At 37.3% G+C, this 18385-nt stretch overlaps 1 pseudogene; it reads right to left on the reverse strand.

Moving 5' to 3' along the window:
• Nucleotides 1–15682: 15682 nt before the first annotated feature.
• Nucleotides 15683–18385, reverse strand: LOC129676805 (E3 ubiquitin-protein ligase RING2-like; annotated as a pseudogene).

An 18385-nucleotide genomic window follows, 5' to 3' on the forward strand; every position in this document is an offset into this window, starting at 1 on the left:
TTCCGGCACTCTCCCCAAAGTTTGGTTATGAGTCTCAATCTCCTTTGATACCTTGGTGGTTAGAGTCTTCCAGAGGTCCTCTGTGGAAGGCTCCTGTCCTGTTCCTTGCCTTCTCCTACTTCCAATGCCTATCTTGTTTGCCCTTCTAAATGAGGATTAAATATCTTCTCTAGAGCCTTTCTTATTGTTTAGCTTCCTTAGGACTATAGATTTTAGCATGTTTATCCTATATTATATGGCTAATATCCACTTGTAAGTGAATATATGTCATATGTGTCTTTCTGCATCTGGGTTTCCAGTTCCCACCATTTGCCTGAAAATTTCATGATTTCCTTGTTTTTAATTTGTTGAGTACTATTCCATTGTGTAAATATACCTCAATTTCTGTATCCATTCCTTCATTGAGAAACATCTAGGTTGTTCCCGGATTCTGGCTATTACGAATAGAGCTGCTATGAACATGGTGGAGGAAATGTCCTTATTGAATGGTGGGGCATTTTTTGGGTAAATGTTTAGGAATGGAATAGCTGGATCTTAAGGTAGCCCTATTCCTAATTTCCTGAGGAAGTGCCAGATTGCTTTCCAAAGTGGTTGTACAAGTTTACATTGCCACCAGCAATGGAGGAGGGTTCTCTTTCTCCACATCCTCTCCAGCATTTTGGGACTTTGATTTTAGCCATTCTGATGGGTATGAGGTGAAATGTCAGGGTTGTTTTAATTTGCATTTCCTGAATAACTAAGGACTTTGAGCATTTCTTTAAGTGTTTCTCTGCCATTGGATATTCCTCTGTTGAGAATTCTCTGTTTAGCTCTGTATCCCATTTTTTATTTGGATTACTTGGTTTTTTGGTGTTTAACATCTTAAGTTCTTTATATATTTTGGATATTAGCCTTCTGTCAGATGTAGGGTTGGTGAAGATCCTTTCCCAGTCTGTGGGCTGTGGTTTTTTTCTGATGACAGTCCTTTGCTTTACAGAAGCTTTTCAGTTTCATGAGGTCCATTTATTAATTGTTGACCTTAGAGTCTGTGCTGTTGGTGTTCTGTTCAGGAAGTTGTCTCCTGTGCCAATGAGTACAATGCTCTGCCCCACTTTTTTTTCTAACAGGTTTGGTGTGTCTGGTTTTATGTTGAGTTCTTTGATCCACTTGGACTTTAACTGTGTAGGGTGATAAATATGGGTCTATTTGCATTTTTCTACATGTAGACATCCAGTTAGACCAGCACCATTTGTTAAAGATGCTGTCTTTTTTCGATTGTATGGTTTTAGCTTCTTTGAACTCAATGGCAGGCTCTTTGAACTCCCCACCCTCCAAGGGAGAAGCAGCCCTGATAGGCCACAGAGGAGGATTTTGCAGCCAGTCCTGAAGATACCTGATAAAACAGGGTCAGATGAAGGGTGAGGAGGTCCTCCCCTATCAGGGAACTTGGAAAGGGGCAGGGATGAAATGAGGGAGGGAGAGTAGGATTGGGAGGGAATGAGGGAGCAGGATACAGCCAGGATACAGAGTTAATAAAATGTAACTAATAAAAAATACATAAATAAATAGATAGATAGATAGATAGATAGATAGATAAATAAATAAATAAATAGAAAAAATAAAATACATATTTAGCTACAAAAAAATTAAGTTCCCATAGGTATGTGGGTTTATTTATGGGTATACTATTAGATTCCATTAATCTACCAGTCTGCTTCTGTGCCAGTACCATGCAGTTTTTATTATTGTTGCTCTAAAGTACAGCATGAGATCTGGGATGGAAATACCTCTAGAAGATCTTCTATTGTACAGGATTGTTTGAGTTATTCTGGGTTTTTGTTTTTCCATATTAAATTGGGAATTGTTCTTTCACGTTCCATAAAGAATTGGTATTTTGATGGGAATTGATGGGAATTTATTGGTATTTTGATGGGAATTGCATTGAATCTGTAGATTGCTTTTGGTAGGATAGCCATTTTCACTATGTTAATCCTACCTATCCATGAGCATCAGAGATCTTTCCATATTCTGATATCTTCTTCAATTTCTTTCTTCACAGACTTGAAGTTTTTTTCATTATGTTATTTGTGGCTATTGTGAAGGTTATTGTTTCCTTAATTTCTTTCTCAGCCTGTTTGTCTTTTGTATACAGGAGGGCTTCAGATTTTTTTTTTTTATTAATTTTGTATCCAGCGACTTTGCTGAAGATGTTTATCAGCTGAAGAAGTTCTCTGGCAGAATTTTTGGGGTCGCTCATGTACACTATCATATCATCTGCAAATAGTGATACTTTGACTTCTTCCTTTCCAATTTGTATCCCTTTGATCTCCTTTAGTTTTCTTATTGCTCTAGGTAGGACTTCAAGAACTTTGCTGAAGAGCAATGGAGAGAGTGGGCAGCCTTGCCTAGTCTTTGATTTCAGTGGGATTGATTTAAGTTTATTTCCATTTAGTTTGATGTTGGCTATACGCTTGCCGTATATTGTCTTTGCTACGTTTAGGTATGTGCATTGTATCCCTGATCTCTCCTAGACTTTAGACATGAACAGTTGTTAGATTTTGTCAAATGCTTTTTTAGCATCTAAGGAAATGATCATGTGTTTTTTTTCTTTTACTTTGTTTATATGGTGGATTAGATTGATGGATTTTCGTATGTTGAACCACCCTGGCATGCCTGGAATAAAGTCTACCTGGTCATGGTGGATGATATCCTTAATGTGTTCTTGGTTTCGGGTTGCAAGTATTTTGTTGAGTATTTTTGCATCAATGTTCATAAACAAGATTGGTCTGAAGTTCTCTTTCTTTGTAGGGTCTTTGTGTGATTTCAGTACCAAGGTGACTGTGGCCTCGTAGAATGAGTTTGATAATGTTCCTTCTGTTTTTATTTTGTGGAATGTTTTGAAGAATATTGATGTTAGCTCTTCTTTGAAGGTATGCTCTGAAACCATCTGGTCCTCAGCTATTTATACATTTATTTATCTATTTATCTATTTATTTATTTATTTATTTATTTATTTATTTATTTATTTATTTATTTTGGATTAGAGACTTTGATGACTGACTGCTTCTATTTCCTTAGGGGTTATAGGAGTATTTAACTTATTTACCCAATCGTGGTTCAGCTGTGGTAAATGGAATCTTCAAGAAAACTGTCCATTTCATTTACATTTTCAAAAGTTTTTGCATATAGGGTTTTGAAGTAAGACCTAATGATTCCTTGGATTTCCTCAGTGTCTGTTGTTATGTCCCCCCTTTTCATTTCTGATTTTGTTGATTCGGATAGTGTCCCTCTGCCTTTTAATTAGTTTGGCTAATGGTTTGTCTATCTTGTTGAGTTTCTCAACAAACCAGCTCTTGCTTTCGTTGATTTGTTGAATTGTTCTCTTTGTTTCTAATGTATTGATGTCAGCCCTGAGTTTCATTATTTCCAGCAGTCTATTTCTCTTGGGATTTTTTGCTTCTATTTTTTTTTCTAGTGCTTTCAATGTGTGCCATTAAGTTGCTTGTATAAGATGCCTCGGAATTCTTTATGAAGGCAATTAGTGCTATGAACTTTCTTCTTAGCACTGCTTTCATTGTGTCCCATAAGTTAGGGTAAGTTGTACCTTCATTTTCATTAAGTTCTAGGAAGTCTTTACTTTCTTTCTTTTTTTCCTCCATGACCCAGGTGTCATTGAGTAGAGAGTTGTTCAATTTCCATGTATGTATAAGCTTTTTGTTATTTCTGTGATTGTTGAGGTCTAGTTTTAGACCGTGGTGGTCTGATAGGATACAGGGATCATTTCAGTCTTCTTGTATCTGTTGAGGCTTGCATTGTGCCTGACTATATGGACAAATTTGGAGAAGGTTTCATGAGGTGCTGAGAAGGTATACTCTTTTGTGTTTGGGTAAAACGTTCTGTAAATATCTATTAGGCCCATTTGATTTAGGACCTCTGTAAGTGTCATTATTTCTCTGTTTAGCTTCTGTCTCAATGATATATTCCTTGGTGAGAGTGGGGTGTTGAAGTCTCCCACTATTAAGGTGTTGGGATCAATGTGTGATTTAAGCTTTAATAATGTTTGGTGCATAGATGTTCAGGATTGTGATGTCCTCCTGGTGGATTTTTCTTTGAGGAGAATGGCGTGTCCCTCTCCATCTCTTTTGATTAATTTTGGTTGAAAGTCTATTAGATATTAGGATGGCTACTCCACCTTGCTTTTTGTGTGTTTGCTTGGAAAACTTTTTTCTAGCCCATTCCTCTGAGGTAGTGTGTGTCTATGTTACATAGGGGTGTTTCTTGAATGCAGCAGAATGTTGGATCCTGTTTCTGCAACCATTCTGTTAGACTGTCTTTTTATTGGAGAGTTGAGACCATGTTAATAAATATTAATGACCAACGATTGTTAGTTCCTTTTATTGTACATTTGGTGGTGATTGTGTGTTTATGTGTTGTTGTTGTTTTTTTTTTATCTGATAGTGTCTGAGAGACCAAAAGATTAAGAATTAGCAGCTATTATTTAAGGCCTGAACTAGGTGGGTGGAGAAGTCCAGGAATGCCCTGAGGGGAAGAACCACCTTACTGCACTCTTTCCCCATCCACTAGAGATACAGTTGCTAGGAAACTGGCCCATCCCCCTAGGGAGGGACACCAGGTCATTTAATGGTTTGGGAACCTTCCTATAGCCAATCAATTAAAAATGTAGCATTTTGACCAATAGATGCTTGCCAGGCAGGAATCACCCCTGTCTTGGGCATGCTGGGAGGGACCAGACTCTTTAAATTGCCCAACTATCCTGGGCACATTGTGCTCGGCTCTCACCACTCCGGTGGTGGGGGGTGTGGGCCCAAGCTGCAGCTTGTAATTTACAATAAAAAGAACCTCATATATTTACAGCAGAGTCTGTTTATTCCTGGTCTTTTGGGGTTCATTAACTGGGCAGAACGTGTCTTTATCCTGTGTTTTCTTGGGAGTAGTTGATCTCATTGGTTTGAAGTTTTCCTTCTAGTGTCTTCTACAGGGCTGGATTACTGCATATATGTTGTTTAAATTTAGTTATGTCATGGAATATTTTGTTTTCTCCATCTTTGTTGATTGAAAGTTTTGCTGGATATAGTAGTCTGGGTTGGCATCTGTGATCTCTAAGATTCTGCAAGACACCTGTCCAGGCCCTTATGACTTTCATAGTTGGCAGAGCCTGCTGGCACAGTTGAACAGTACCTGAGTGGGGAGTGAGGATTTAAAATAATTAGAACAAAACACGCTACACATGGGATGGCTTGAGAGGGCTTTCAGTATGACTGAAGCAGAGTGGGTTTATTCCTGGGTTCATTTTTTTATAGGTAAGGCAAAGACAAATCATATCAATTCAAAAAGAAAAGATTTGTGGAAATGCACAACTTACATTTCAAAAACTATCTCCCTATAGCTGATAAAGTCCTATTCTAAAACTAATTTCCTAAAGCAGTTATAGTCCAAGATGACACAGACAAGCTTTTAAGGAATTTGGCAAAACTTCCTCCTTTCTTTGTCAAGGTAAAGGCCAAGATGAAAACATAACAATGTAGCTTAATGAGCAGCTCTCCACACATAGTCTCTGTTGAGAAGTCTGGTGTGATTCTGATAGGTTTGCCTTTATATGTCACTTGGCCTTTTTCTTTTGCTGCTTTTGTAATGCCAGGATCATAGGACCCTCAGAGACCACCAGGAGAAGACTCAATGCAATAGCAAGAGAGCTTTATTATGAGAGCGATCAAACTCGGTACCCAAGTCCACTGGCAGCAGTAGAGACAAGTGAGACCTCGGGCTCTGAGGGAGCAGGATTTTTATAGGGAAAGCCTGTGAGCAGGGGTTTTCCATGACAGCAAGCAGTGGGGGCCCAAGCCTTGATGTTACAGGATTAGGTAAAAGTTAGAAGGGCGAGGTAACCTTCTCTGAGGCACATAATCACAATTGTTATTCTTCTAACTGAAATGTTGGGGAGAATTTTCCCAGCCGATTCCCAACTGATTCTCATTGATTATTGCCAGGGAGGGTGTCTCTATTTTTTATGAAGCATTTATTCTGTATTATTTTCTGGGGGTTATTGCTAGGAGAGTTAACTTTGTTTTCTGCCAAGTGTACATTCTGTGATATTTCCTGGTACCTGAATTTAGCTCCCAGTCAAGATGGCTCTTTATTTCAAAATGGAGTTATACCCAGGCTAACTTAAACTCTTCACTTTTAATATTTTTTCTTTAGTCTGTAGATTTAATGTTTTGATTATTATGTGGCAGGAGGAGTTTGTTTTCTGGTAATCCATTTGTTGTTCTGTAGGCCTCTTATATGTTTATGGGCATCTCTTTCTTAAGGTTGGGTGTTGCTGATTATTAATATTTATTATTGATTTATCTTTTAGTTAAACAGCGGTTATTCCTAAACCAGCTGTATACACAAATCACCACACAGAGACTAGGATTTACTTAATTAACCTAGAGCAAAATGCTGGGCAATGATTACTCCATCCTAAACTTCCAAGCCTGCATAGCTTCTTCACATTCTGAATATCCAAAATTATACTTGCTTTTAGTCATATCTTAGGTCTGGTTCATCTCTGCTCATGCTTCCAAGTCATCTCCTGCCAATCTCTGCTCTCCTCTCCTCCCCTTGCTTCCTTCTCCTCCCCTCTGGACCAGTATGTCCTCACCCTATTCTCTCCATTGCATAGCTTGGCTGGTTGTTTTATTGAAATTACAGAGAACCAACGGTGGAGTGTTTACACAGACATGAGACAGATGATACTTAGAATAAACATCACAATGCAATGTCCAGATTGAAACCAGATAGTAGGATAGAGAAATCAGCATTTGAATGAACAAAGGTAAACTGTATACAGTCCACAAGAACATTACCAACATTTGGGGAAATTTTCTTCTATGATCTTCTCAAAAATATTTTCTGGATCTTGGTGCCTGGAATCTTCTTCTTTTTTTTTTTTTTTGTCTATTTCTATTATTCTTGGGTTTTGTCTTTTCATGGTGTCCTTGATTTCTTGGATTTTTCTATTTGTAATTTTTCCAATTTTATTTTTTCCTTGAGAGACCTATCAATTTCTGCAATTGTATCTTCAGTACCTGAGATTCTTTCTTCCATCTCTTGCATTCTGTTGGTGATGCATACCTTTGTGGTTCCTGATCTCTTCTCTAAGTTCTCCAACTCCAATGTTTTCTGTTTGTGTTTTATTGATTGTTATTCTGTTTTCATATCTTGCATCATTTCCTTCATCTGCTTGAATGTGGATTCCTGTCTGTCCATGATGGCCTCTAGTTTTTTGTTCATTTCCTCTTTATGTGCCTCGAGTAACTGCGTAAATTTTCATTTATGATTATTTTCCTGTGTTTCAGCTGCAATAGAATGCCCATTGATTTTTGGAGATTCTGGTGATGTCCTGGTTTTTTGTTGCCTGTATTCTTGTGCCCGCCTCTAGCCATCTGGTTATCTGAAGCTTTGACTGATTCTTCTTGAAGCCTGTACTGCTGACTGGATCCACCTGTCTCAAGTAGTCTTCCCTGGATTCACTGTCTCTGCTGCCTCCCTGTTTGTGACCCAGGAAGCACAGGTGGGAAGATCTCTGAGTCTATAGCTGGCTCTAGTGTCCCACAGGCTTCCTTAAGAAGATGGAGGATGGGATTTGGGTCCCAGGTGTGGCTCTGCTCCTCTGGGTTCACTGGCTGTGCTGGACACATTGTTTCCAGGTGGACTAGGGTTCTAGGGAACAGGCAGAAAGACCTCTGAGCTTAGAGCTGCTCCAGTGCCCCACAGGCATCCTTTGGGAGGAGGACAATGGAACTTGGGTCAGGTGCCTAGCTCAGCTCCACTGGGTTCTCTGTCTGTGCTGGGCTTGCTGTTTCTGGCCTCTGTGAGCCAGGCTGCTGGGGCACTGGTAGATAGATCTCTTTGCCTAAAGCTGCTCCAGTGTCCCACAGGCTTCCTTTAAATGGTGGGGAATGGAACCTTGGTCGCAAACCTAGCTTAGCTCTGCTGTATTCACTGTGATATGCTGGCTGATTCTGACCTGAGTGAACCAGGCAGGAAGGAGTAGGCAGAATGTATCCTCTCCACTGGGCAATGAGAGTGAATGGTGCTAGCTGCTGCAACCAGGAAGGTGTCCACAAGATGTTGAGTGTGGTCTTCCCAGTTTGGAACCATGAACCTCTAGTACCCAGAAGGTGTCCTCAGGACTGTAAGAGTGGGCCCCGAGGTTTAGAGTCTTGCCTTCAGTACAGGAAGGTATTCAGTCCACAGGCAATGAGAGTGAGTACCCATGGTCAGAGGCTGCCCAGCTCTGGTTCCAGGAATATATCCACAGAAAGTGGGCTTGGGGGTGGGTTCCCTAAGGCTGCCGGGTCAAAACCAAGAGTGCCCTGTTGCTGCCTGTCCAGGAAGGTATCCACAGATGGTATGTTTGGGTGGTTAGGTGGTCTAAAGCTGCAGGGTAGGAGCTCCCTCCTCCCCCACCCCTCTCCCACATGCACCGCTGCTGCGGGTCCCAGGAATATATCCACAGATGGTGAGTTTGGGCAGGAGGCCTAGGGCTATAGGGCCAGAGCCCTGAAAGCTGCCAGGGTCTCAGGAAGATGAGATTGGGCCGCTGTGGCAGTGCCTGGCAGGAGCCCAGGAATTTTTCCGGGTATTAGCCACGTGGAGTGAAGATGGACCTTCAAGTATCCCTGTGGCTTCTCCTCTCACCCAAGAAACACAGACATCAGGGTTTTGGGGACTACAGTATGGCCTACCAGTCACCTTGCTCTCACTGCAGAGCGGCTGATCATATACCGTGCTTGTTCGCTGCTGCCATCTTAGATCTCCTCTTGAGTTACTTTTTGGTATTCTATCTTTAGATAAATGTTATCGAGAATGTTTAGCAATCAGAGTTTTTGCTGTGTTTAGGGTTAGACCCACCCATTCATAAGTAGTGGAAGTGGTCACTTGATCTGAATTCATATACAGCTAGCTTCTCTCCTAGACACTATTCTCTCTCCTAGACTGTTTAGACTCCTAGGTAGATACTGCCCATTTTTATGATCGAGTTACATCAATTGTCTCAAGTGTTGATAAAATAAATAATTTAAAGAACAGTTCTTTTGTGTATTCTCGTCCTCATAAAGCCTAAATTAAAACACTGCCTAACTTATGTATTTGTTAAAATTATTTAAAATAAGGAGGTAAACCCAAAACCATTTCATTGAAATTGCCAATGCATGTAAGATTCTCAGAATGGTTTGTAGGTCATAATAACTACTCAAAAATATTAGCTAGCAGTGTGACAGATAGTGGTGGTGGTGGTGGTGGTGATGATAATGATGATGATGATGATGGTTAATATTTTATGGCATCCTTCTACTTTCTATGGTCTGAGGCATAAACGATTACATTTAATCACTTCAGCTCTCAGGGAAGATTATATAAATAGGGAGCAATAAGAAGCAAGGAGAATGAGAATCTTATAACAATAATAATGAAGATGCTTTGGGAATATTCTGAACATTCTGGACACAGTTTTCCCTTGAAAGAATTATTAGAACCCTGCCTGCCTCATTTTATTATTTTCAAGCTTTAATTACAAATGATTCATCTAGCTGTCTTGTTAAAATGTAGTAGATCTGAGATGGAGATTGATACTCTAAATTTCTGCGAAGCCTTTAGCCAATGTTGATTCTAATGTCCCATAGGCAACAGTTTAAATAACAAGGCCTAATGATGAATGCCTTGTCATAGTTACAAATTATCAATGTTAGTAATAAAAATAATTCATTAATTTTAGCTTGGGATACACACACATACAATCTATGATAGTGAAATTAGAAACCATGGAATAAGAGTACTTTGGGAAGGATCAGAGAAATAATACTTCTGCCTTCTTATTTAAGACACACTGGACAATCCTCAGAACTCTGGAGTATGACAATGTCTATCTCATGCTATATTAAGTATTGAGATATTTTACTGCTTTTGGCAAGAAATAATTCTTTTAAAATTATTCTAAATAAGTTAAGGTTGAGAAGTGCACATCATGTTGTGTTTGTATTACTTTGCTTTTCATCTGCTATGATGCAAACCATATTATCTTTATTATGCATCTAAAGGTATTATACCTAAATACTTCATGTGAACACTGAAAAATCAGAAAGTTCTATTTGTTGGAGGTGGTGTAGTTGAATATTTTATTTCTGTAATTATCTTTACTGTTATATTACTCATATGATGTAAAAAGAAGGGTCATAGTTAACTGAATATTTCACTGTTTTCCAAGTGAAATCCTACTCCTCAGTAAATTTGAGCTACTTTAAACTCTTCTTTGGTTTCCAATATAGCATTAACAGTAACTGAATATCTTTAACCATTCTATGTCTGCCATGTGCAAGGAAAGGTCATTGTCCTAACTGTAAAAGACTCAATAGGAATCTGTTCTCAATACTAAATATGAAGCAGACTATTTTTCTGTATGTTATAATATGACTGTGTCTCACATAACAGTGAGGATTTATTTTGAAAAATGTAAGCAGTTTTGACATGCAAATAACATAGTGTGCTTGCACAAAACTAGGAAACTATGTTAACATCATTGTAATAATGTTGTGGAGCCACTGTTATACATACAGTCAGTCACTGGATAAGAAGTCATTCAGCAGAACAATCTGTGTTTCTTATTCAATATTAGTAAAAACGTATAGTAACTGGACCGTTTCTTCAAGGTAAAATCTCAAAGCACTTATACACTGACTTCACAGCAGGTGCCTATGTACAGAATGCTAGGAAAGAAAAAAACATTCCAAAATACCAAAAATGATATAAATATGAGTTAAACTTTGTAATTCACTGACAGGAAAGGATGATTGATCAGGGCAAAAAAAAAAAAAATCACAAAAGGATTTTGGGAGATGCTAGTTTAGATACCATTAACTAAAAAGGCATCAGTTAGGATATTGGAACGTGAGAAGTATGATTTTTAGATTGTAAACTGTAAAAAATATATAAGAATGTAGTTATTTCACAGAAAGGTAGGCAGGAAGTGTAGTTGACAGGAACCATGTACAAAGTAGGTCCAACCTTGGCCAGACTACAGAATGAGAATCCTATCCTTAAACATAGATAACTTCAGATCCAGGTGAACTGAAGGAAATACATAAAAACATACATACACACACACATTATATATATATATATATATATATATATATATATATATATATATATATATATGTACATATATTTATGTATTTATTTATGCCTGGGTTCTTCTAAAATGAGTCAGTTTGCAGTCTAGTCACCTCAGGTAGTATTTCAGAGTGTACTACCTAATTGCACAACTTCTCCCTTATTTTACATATTGTGAGCAATTTTATTTTATCTACCTATCTCTCTATCAAGGCCAGCCTGATCTACAGAGCAAGTTCCTCCAAGTGCTGGGATTAAAGCATATACCGCCACCACCTGGCTAGGCACTTTAAAAAAAAAAAAAAGATTTATTTTTCTGTGTGAATGTTTTACCTGCATGCATGAATGTGCACTACATGTGTGCCTGGTTTCTGTGGAGGTCGGGAGAGAGCATCAGATCCCCCAGAACTGAAGTTACAGATGGTTGTGAACCATGGAGGTACAGAGAACTAAAGTCCAGGTCCTTTTCAAGAGCAGCAAGTACTCTTAACAGTTGGGCTATCACTTCAGCCCCAACTATGGGTGTTTTTTAAGACCTAAGATCAAATAAAACAAAAACAAACAAAAAACTATCAATCTTTATCTTATTGAATTAAAGCCCTATCTGTAGTTTGTTAAAACACTAGTATTTCAAATTATTTTAATATATTATAATTTTCTATGTATGCATTATTTATATGCTTAATGAAGTTGCAATTTACAACATTAGTATTGCTGGAGATGAAGACCAATGCTAGGCCTTTAATCTCAGCACTTGGGAAGCCAAGGCAGGAAAATCAAGAATTTGAGATCAGTCTGGGCTACACAGACAGAACCTATCTTACCTCCTCTGACCGAAAGAGAGGCCTTTGTAGCCTCTGTATGTTTCTTCTTCTTCTTTAAATGACCTTATTTTATCTCTGGATATGTTTTAAAATTTGAGCAAGTAAGCCACTGGAAAAGTGACAGAAAATAGAAGAACTATCCGAGCTTTGAATGTCTTTGACCCTAAGTGCCTGGCCTATTCTTACCTTACTAATTAAATCCATAAATATTATGCCTTTCACATTTTAAACTTACAAAGTGGTCTTATACTAAAATATATATGCATACCAGTATATAGATTTCCATTTTCTTTCTATTTTTCAGCCTAGGATATTTTTAGTTTAGAAATGGCAGTTTTGTTATTGTAAAGAATTCCTTGAAAAAAAATTCTTTGTATACCTTACTTTGTGATTAATTCATTATTGCTTATGAGAATGATTCATTAAGTCACTCCTCTTTTAATCTTTCACTAGCAGCACCTTTACAGATTTATCATTTTTCTTTGTGTTGGCATTTCCTTTCATTAGCATTAATTAAATATAATATTTACATAAGAGCAGCCACTTGTCTGTCCTCTTGGTACAGAACTTCAGAAAAGCAAGACAAGGTTCTCACTTTTCTTTTTTCTTTTCTACTAAATAGGTTCCAACTTTTATGGGATTTCTTCCATTAATGGTATCTATGGCTTAAAGACCAGCAATCTTCCCATTCGACCCACAGGATATCAGGAATATTTGAATTGTTGTTGCTTTCAGCTTTGATAGAAATGAGAAGTCACTGGAGGCAAGACCCAATGTTATAATGGGATTTTTATAAATGGACATTTCTGTGTAGTATTACTCTTTTGTAGAAGACAAAGCTAATTTTATCATTTTTAATATTGTAAAAAGTTGCAGAAATGTGCAGACCTGTTACAGATCTTTACAAGCTTGTCTTATTAAATTCCATCTTGATTCTTCTATTTTTCCTGGTCTTTTTATTCATCCATTCATTTATTCATTCAACAGTTCTGTCACTTATGATGAAGGTAATTTAGATTGGACATTTCAGGTATAACTTTCCAGAGAAGTGACATGAGATAAATGATATGACTTAGAAAATAGACACCCAGGCAACAGAGAGGAGACTTATACACATAGGAACTCTGAAGAGGGGATAATTAATTAAAAGATTTAAGGTTCCAGGACAGTGAGTAGTGAATGATGAGGATAATTTCAAAATGAATATAAAAATGATAGAAAGTCAGTGTCAGCATTGTACATTGGTTCAGAGTACTGTTTTTTTTAAAAAACAAAGTTTTTCTTCAGTCTTTAGCTCTGATTCATGAGTATTTGCCTAACAAAACTTCAGGTATTAGATAACAAGAAAAATAACTAGAGTTTTATATTAAAATATTCATAATTCATTTTATATACAAAAGAAATATGTAAAAATGATAAAAGAATTTATGGCTTTCTTTTACTCAGATGCAATTAAAATAGAGGCAACAAAACAGAAAGATTCAGATTCAGGTAGAAAAATGACTTTTTTTGAGAATTTAGTTTTTTAATAAAACCACTAATCTAATATGTCACCAATAAAATCTAAGCAATTACATCACAAAACAAGGATTCTATTCAGCAGACACTCATTATTCATCTATAAAATGTAACATCACCCCAGAAAAGGAGCTGGATTGAAAAGTTTTTATGATTTTTGGTGGCTTTCAAGTCTTATTGTACAGATTACCAAAAATTGTAAAACATTTTCAATAAAATGGTAAAAATTGAGTAAGCCTTTAAGTTTTCATATTTGGCTCAAGATTTAAAGCATCAAGCTGGCCCAATCTGTCTAAACTGACAGGTAACTATTTATAATGACTAGACAGACTTTAGTTACAATGGTATTGGAGGTCTACTTCTTCCTAACAAACCCCTTTTTGAGTGAAATTTCTCAGTGCAAATGTATCTTTGTAAATACTGTGCGAATATAAACTTGGAGACATGTAGAATCAGGACAGAAATGAAAAATAAGACATAAGTCTGACTGGTCAACATAGAGCCCGTGGCTCCCAAAGTATCAAAACTTTCTCAATACAAAACTAAGGATCTTTGAATGACTACCCAACTGGGTGACATCCTTCTACAGAACTGTCTCATTATGTATCAAAGCAATGTTCACACTCCATTAACCTGCTTCTAGAGTGTAATTAGCAGCACACAAAATTTATAAACACATGGCAATTCAAAACACAAAGAACTCTTCAAACAAAAGCAACCTTTCTTGTGGAGAGCTGCTGGTTTGTGAGGCTATTTTGTTAATGAGCTTTCAGCAGAAAAAAAAAATATTTCACCCTGGCCTTCACCTGGAGTCAGGGAAAAGCAGGATGTTTTGCTTCCTTTTGTTTCACTTCTTTTTGGTTGTGTGAGAATCACAGACAGGTGGTTGAGGTAAACAAGATTGACTTTTCCATGAACCCCTTCATTGTACTGAGGTGCTTTGCTCTGACTATGAAAAGGGTTCTACTGACAGCCCTCTCAGACAGATTCCATGTGTAGTGTGTTGATTTTTAAATTTTCTTTCAATCCTCATTCCCAACTCAAGAACTATTTGACTCTGCCGGCGGGCTCCGGCACTTTCTTTTCCATTTTTAACTCTATGTGTCATGTTATTCTTGAATTCATAAGAAAAGAAATTATGAAAAGCTTTGAACATATCTTGGACTTTTCATCAAGGCTAAATTGCAAAATAACTCCACATCTCTGGTATTTTAATAGAGAAAAGCATCAAACATACATAATAAAAGAACTGAACAGTAAAACTAATGCAGAAGAAAACTCTTAAATGTACACAGAAATACAAATCACCACCAACTTAAACTTTTCTTTAATGAAATTTGTAAATGAACCATGTTCTCAAGGAACCTTGTTTGATTGTCTTCCCCATAACCAATAATTCTAAGCGTATAGTAAACACGAATGAAACAAACAAAAAATAAAACATTGCATGACAATGGACACCAAGTTCATAAAGAACCTCTTTTTAAATGAGATATTATGTAAGAAAATACCGTGAAAATAATAATCCTATAGAATTGTTTTAAGCGCAGTAAATTTAAGCCTCCGTCTTCATTAAAAAAAAAAAAGCTTTTCCTACTACAGTTTATATCAAAAACTATAAATATACAAGATTCCAAGGGAAAAAAAAGTCAGAATACATATTATCTAACATTCTTTAGGCTAAAAAAATACATTTGAAAGGAGGAAAGATGACTGATGGCCAACTGAACCTTAAGCTGAGCATGCTAATGCACGCCTCTAACCCCAGTACTTGGGTAGGAGTATCACTCCAAATTCAAAGCCAGCCTGGTCTACTCAGTGAGTTCTGGGCTAGTGAGGGCTTTATAATAAGACTTTTTCTCAATAGATCAAAAACTGGAAGAAAAAAGAAAAGAATAGAGAATTATGAAAAACTCCAAGCTAAGTGTCCTCCCCAAAGGAACCACACTTCCTATAAGCATATAACTTAGTTATACTATTAAGGGGGCAGGGAGTGAATCACTAGAGTCCCTTCCAAAAAGTAAGTCTTAAATTAAGGAGAAATGAATCTAGTAGTGTAAACAAGTCTGGCTCAGAAAAAAAATCTGAACATATCCCAGATCTCGCCATAACAGTAATGATGGAACATCTTTAATAATAAAGAAATAGGCTATAAAAAGTTCAGTCTCAGATTTGATCTCTAAAGCTCATTTGTGCTCCTTGGTAGGTGCATAATAAAGTTCCATGGGTTTGTTCACTTTCCAGTGTTTCTCACTGACCAATTCCAAAGAAAAAGAGCCATTTGACAAAGTGAACTGGCCACTGGCTGTCGTTATGTAGATGGTATGCGCTTCTCACTGGCTGTATCAAGGTTCATCTGGTTTGATTCTCCTTTGCTCTGAAGCTCTTCTAAAGCTAACTTCACAGACAGATACTTGGATAAGTGATCAACAGTGGCATTACCTGAAGTCTTTATGTATTTTGTCTGTGCATTGCCATCCTTTTCCGTAAGTGTTGAATGGGGCCTGAATACTAATTCAGTTTCACTAGCACCATCCATTACTGGATCAATTGCCACTGGAACAATTGCATTGTTGTTTTCAAGTTCAAACCCAGAATCGTCAGATGTTTTGGTCCGTTTGTTACGGGGGCCAGCTTCCTAATTGCTGTGTGTGGATGCATTGCTACAGTGTGAGCTGTCACCATTATCTTCTGCTCCGCTGCCATTTTCAATCTGCTGCTTTTTGCCCAGCTGTAATCTGTTCAGGGCCTGGATCTTCAGCCCTTCCTCAATGCTGTGGCTGAGCGCCTGCTGGTTGTTGTGCTTGTTGATGCTGGCTAACACCCTCTCTTGATGAGCTACATACTCATCACGACTTGGAAAATTTTTGCTGATGAGTGCATCAATGTTTGGGTTCAGCCTTGGCAATCTTTTAGAAATTAGTTTTTTTTCCCCGGCAGGTAGGGCATTCTTTGTTGCCACTTCTAAGGGCTGTGGTAATGCAATCTGCACAAAAGCGATGTAAACACTCCTTTGTAGTCATGGTGTTCTTCAACATATCCAAACAAATTGGGCACATTAATTCACTGTGTAGACTTCTAGGTGAAGCCATCTGTTATTGCCTCCTGAGGTGTTCGTTGTAATTAGTACAAACTGAGTTCCCATGTTTTGCTTAACGGTCGAGTTCCCTTTGTCTGCACAGTCTGAGACTTTGCGGCCCCTGCCTCAGCTCGGGGCTGTGCTAACCGCAGCCAGAGTGAGACTTTAGGATCAACCGCCGGCGCCTCCTAAGGAGCCGGAGCCTCCAAATGGTGACTTTTCAAAAGGCTGGACTAAACTGAATCAACTTTATCTTCCAAATTCAACAAAAGAAACTCTGGCTTTTGATAATCTTGAGACTACTCAGTTTAATATTTTGGAGATTATATACTTTGTTTTGTTTTAGTAGTTATCCTGATTTTCCCTATTAAAATATTTTTATACAGCATGTATTTTAACACAAGTTAAATTATACAAATTTGTAAATTTTGTTTGAATACTTTCTTTAAAATTTACCATCGAAATGCTATTAGAAAAAGAAAGGGTGATTTTCCTCCCAAGTAGCACAAGTCTAATTCCAGAGCACCCTCCTGACATATAATTTAATGCTTCATAGTATGGTCTGATGCCTCCTTGGTTAGCCCCTGAAAATTAAAATTATAAATGTTAATATTCATAGTAGCATTTTTTATTTAGATTCAGTTAATAAATTATAAATTTATAAACATTTATAAATTATTTGTCTTTTTTTGTATTAAGATCATTTCTCTTTGTTGAAAGAAGCCTTTTAGATGTTCATTTAATGTAGTCATATTGGTGATAAACTCAGGTTTTGTTTACCTGAAACTAAAATCATGCTCATTTTTGTTTTTGTTTGTTTTAGTTTTGTTTTTGAGATAGTGTTTTGGTGCAGGTTGTCTTTGAACTTTGTGGTTCAGGCTGGCCTCCCTAGAATCCTTCTGCCTCTTGCCAGTTCTGGGATAAAGTACTATATACCACTGTGCCCATTTTAAAGTATTTTACTCATTTTAAAGTATTGTTTTTTAGTGGTAGAGAAAGCTTTTATTTTTACTGTTTTCTTTTTAGTGATCTAAATCATACATGAACTAAATACAAAGGCTCCCAAATTGTACAAATACAATCTCAACTTTATGTTGTATTTTTTATTTTTGCTATTTTTTCCACACTCCCCCTACCAAAAGCTCCTCCCTACTCCCTGTTTGATTCATGGCCTCTTCTTCTATGATTATTATTGTATTTAACATAAACATATATAACTCACTGAGTCCATTTAATGTGGTTCATATACACATTAAAAACCACATTTATGATTGAGAACTTATTGCAGGGCTTGTCTCTGGACAAAATTGATTCTCCCTCCCTCAGCAGCCGTTAACTGACTGTAGTTCTCCATCTAGTGGTAGAGCCCTGTGAAATTTCCCTTATCCCCATTGGCATGTTTACTGGTATGGTCATTGAAGAGGCCTTGTTTAGGTAACCATGTTGTTGAGATTTCATGGTTAGTTATGATATCCCTGTCATGTCTAAAAGTCACTATAGTGAAGCAAGTGTCCTGATCTTCTGGTTCTCATAATCTTTCTGCCCACCTCTTCTACTAAGTTCCTCAAGTCTTAGATGTAGGGATTATGTTGTAGATGTACTAGTTGAGACTGTGCACCCAATAGTCACTTATTCTCTGCATTTTGACCAGTATGAATCTCTGCCTTCTTCAAAAGAAAAAAAAAGTTTTTACATTTATTTGTGAGAATAAGAATAAGAATTAGTGTTTAGAATACAGTTAGAAGCCATATTGATTTAGAAAAATGGTAGCAGTAATTCCTCCTCCAGGATCTACGACTTCTCCAGCCAT

Source organism: Psammomys obesus, unplaced genomic scaffold (assembly GCF_907164565.1).
Source record: "Psammomys obesus unplaced genomic scaffold, mPsaObe1.curated_primary_1811, whole genome shotgun sequence".
Lineage (NCBI taxonomy): Eukaryota > Metazoa > Chordata > Mammalia > Rodentia > Muridae > Psammomys > Psammomys obesus.